Source organism: Nycticebus coucang, chromosome 1 (assembly GCF_027406575.1).
Source record: "Nycticebus coucang isolate mNycCou1 chromosome 1, mNycCou1.pri, whole genome shotgun sequence".
Taxonomy (NCBI): Eukaryota; Metazoa; Chordata; class Mammalia; order Primates; family Lorisidae; genus Nycticebus; species Nycticebus coucang.
In genome coordinates this window covers 47,152,658-47,156,583 of record NC_069780.1, presented here as the reverse complement: position 1 = coordinate 47,156,583, position 3,926 = coordinate 47,152,658, and the positions used below count along the sequence as shown (strand labels likewise).

The following is a 3,926-nucleotide window of genomic DNA, read 5'->3' as shown; positions in this document are numbered from 1 at the left end:
CTGCCTATCATTTTAGAATCTTTTAAAAAGGGAACATTTTCCTTTGGTGAGAATAATAGGTGTTTCTATGTAGATAGGGTGAGTTGGTTTCTAGTTCAAGGGTACCTCTGGTGGTGGAGATCAATGCTTTCTCTTTAATAGTTGGTATATTTTCAAGTTCGATGTATCTTCTAATTTTGTTTCTGTAAGACTCAATTCCACATCTTGCTTTCTGATATCCTTTCACTACCAAGATTCGCAAGGTACTTTCTCTTTCCAAGTCACTGTCCTCTCCTTCACAGGGGCGACTTCCCAAGGCTGCCACTTTCAGGAGATAGTTCTCCAGGACTCTTTTACATTCAAGCATGTCTTGTGAGCACAGGCACTGGCTGCCTCCGCTCTGGACTATCTTTTCAAAGATATTTATAAAACAAACATCTTTTAAAGATGAAAGTAGGAGCGAGCCGGGACCCGCGGCGCAGCGGAGGGCCGAGCGCCCCTCTCTGCCAACACTGACGGTCTCTTCCTCCCCCCACGCAGCCTGCCCGCGTCCCGGAGCCTAGGCACCGGATCCCGGCAAGGGTGTGGCCCCGGGGCCGGCGCTCCCAGGGCTCCCGAGCCAGCGAGAAGCCGAGCTGCTCCAGGAGCTGAGGAGGACAGCGGGGCGAGGGCGGAGCGGCCGCGCGCCCCGGGCGTGAGCGCCCACCCGCCGCCGCCTCCCGGCCCCGGGGTCCGGCCCTGCGTGCGCCGCGGGTGAGTGCGGGCGGGCGGAGCTGTGGGCCGGCGACTTCGGAGGTGACGCTGGCTCGCTTTTGAGTGGCCTGGGGACAGCGAAGAAACCCCCCAATGGAGGACTTTTCTACCAGGACCTACCGCACCAGTGGCCTGGACAACAGACCCCTGTTTGGGGAGACGTCGGCCAAGGATCGAATCATCAATTTAGTTGTTGGCAGCTTAACATCTTTGTTGATTAGTAACGCTGATCGGTGCTTTTGTTTTCCCTCAAGTACCTCCAAAACCGTTGAATATATTTTTTGCGTCTGCATCCCTTTGAGTAGTATTACCGCCTGCATACTTACCTACTGGTATCGACAAGGAGACTTAGAACCAAAATTTAGAAAACTCATTTATTATATCATATTTTCTATCATCATGTTATGTATATGTGCAAACCTCTACTTCCATGATGTGGGAAGGTGAGGCTACCCAGGAGAAATACATACCAGGACTCTTCAATTTGACAAAATAGGACAGCGAACAATTGTTGGATATGCTGAAGAGTCTCCTGCAGAAGTCTGAGACATGATTTTCATGTTAATCGTAAATCTAAATTCCCTTTTGCAAGGGAGACATATAGATCATTTTGCTTTTCCTTTAAGAGCTGATACTGCACTTAAAATATTCCAACTTTCACTTTTGAAATTAAAATTTTTTATAATGTAACTGCATGGCAAAAGGCTATGTAACAAACAATCTTGCATTTTAAGACAAATATTCTTTTATTTCTGTTAAACTGAATATACAATTGTTCTCTAGGCAACCAACTTTTGCTTATAACTACAATTAAATTTCACATTAACAAAAAAAAAAAAAGAAAGTAATATCTCCTTCATCTCCTTCTGAACTTAAGAGCATTATTGCTTGTGGTCTTGGAAAATAGTATTTTCTTTTGTAGCAAGGATAGACATATTTATTGTCCAATATAAATTTGTCAACCTTCCCTACAACTAGGGTTCCTCTTCAGTAATGGAATCCACTACCTTGTAAGTGCCACCTGGCTCTCTTTGCACCTCAGATAGGAATTTCACTTGAGGAACTAGCCCAATTTATTAACAAGTGCTAATACTCCAGCTACTGCTATTGCTCTGAGCAATAAAGTATTTTGTCTCTGACATAAGATAAGAGCCTCCTCTCTGCAGGATCCATGAATGAGACATGTGCTAAGTTGTTAGTTTGCATTAGGCTGGTCGCAGACTCATCCTGGTTCTTGACAACCGCCTTTGTCCTCATACTTGATTTTTGAGTCCTCAGGCATATTTTCAGACATATTCTGAGAATTTTCATACTTGGTCTTTGAGTCCTTGGGAGCCAGTTCTCAGACATGTTCTGAGAATTTTCCCACCCAGAATGCAACTTCATCTTTTTCCCCTCCCCCCAAAATAGCCAGTATATTCTTTTTAAAAACTGGATATTGTGAGTATTTTCAAATACATACAAAACAGAATACTCTGATGACCACCTTAGCCATCACAGCGACTTCGCTGATTCTATTTCTTTTATTTATACCTACTTCCCCACGCTTGGATTCTCTTGAAGAAAATTCAAACTGTCACAGAAGAGACAAGACAAATAGTTAATTTTTTCATTTACCAGTTTTCAAGGTACTGAAGACTCTTTCTCTCTGGAGATTCTATTGTTGTTCATCACCACTAGACCTCCACAGGTTTGCTCCTGTTTTCGACCCAGTCCTCCCCAAACCTGCATGATTTCTAAACCTCCTAATGTGACTCTTTGGAGATAGGGCTTTAGGAGATAATTAAGTTTAAATGAAGTCATAAGGCCAGGATTCTGGTAGAGGGGGATTAGTGCCCTTATAAGAAGAGAAACAAGAGAGCTTACTCCCACTCTCTGTTTCCACATATGTGTGCACACAAGAGGCCACGGGAGCACACTGCACGCCAAGAGAAGAGGCCTCTCAATGAAACCCACCTGCTGGCACCTTCACCTTGGACTGCCTAGTCTTCACAACTGTGAGGAATAAACTCCTCTTGTTTAATCTACCCAATCTTAGGTGTTTCCTTACAGTGGTCCAAACTGACAGAGACCTATTAATGGTATAGGTGCTACAGGTGCCCATTAAGGATTTTATTTATTCTTCTTGTCAGTCTGTAATAATTTTGTAGGCTGTGCAGAGAAATTTGAGTTAGGCCAACTACTAATACCTAACAGGCATATAGAAGTCCAGGAAATATATTGGAAAGTGCTCCTTAGGGAACCACAGTTTCTTCTATTATCAAAGATATGGTTTTCAAACTGGTTAAATTTAAGACTTTTTTTTTTTTTTTTTTTTAGAGTCATAGTCTCACTTTACCTCCCTTGGTAGAGTGCCATGGTGTCACAGCTCACAGCAACCTCCTGGGCTTAGGCAATTCTCTGCCTCAGCCCCCTGAATAGCTGGGACTACAGGTGCCCACCACAACGCCTGGCTATTTCTTTTGTTGTTGCAGTTTTGCTGGAGCCAGGTTCGAACCCACCACACTCAGTATATGGGGCTGGCACCTTACCCACTAAGCCACAGGCACCGCCCAATGTAAGACTATTAAGTAATGTTCCAGAGTACAAGGATTTATTTCATCTCTATGAAATGGTAATCTTTCCTTTTTTTATTATAATGTATACATTATTGGAGGATGGTAAAATTCCCTCTCATCAATGGCTCAGGATAACTCACACCTACCCTTTTGAGCAAAGCTGATGGCAAAAGTTCTTATTTATTTAGGATCAAAGGGCATCCACTCTCTCAGGGACACCACTTTAAATCAGTATTGTGATTAAGTGTGTGGTTTCTTGAGTCAGACTCCCTGAGTTCAAATCACACTTTTCAGGTAAGTCACTTGATCTCTCTAAAACCTTCATTTTTCTCCTCTTCCTTGTAAGTATAAGAATAGACATGATGATTAAACAAGGTAATATGTACAGAGCCCCTGACACATAGTAAGCATTTAATCATCGTAGAGATGTATTTAAATCTACCAATTTATGTGTGGTGTAGAAAGTGGCTTTAAAAGATTTCACATTTTAATAACTTTCACATTTTAATAACTTTCTCTTTACATAGATGCTGTCATATAAAATTAGGTACAACTCCATTACAAAAAAAAAAATGTGCCACCAACTAGGATTTTGCAATAAGAAATATACTAAAAGAAGCACCTGGTATTGGCCCA

The 3,926-nt window shown here is 42.4% G+C and overlaps 1 pseudogene; it reads left to right on the top strand.

The window, feature by feature from the left end:
• The first annotated feature begins 825 nt into the window (after window positions 1–825).
• On the top strand, window positions 826–1,215 carry LOC128573415 (transmembrane protein 243-like; annotated as a pseudogene).
• Window positions 1,216–3,926: the final 2,711 nt, after the last annotated feature.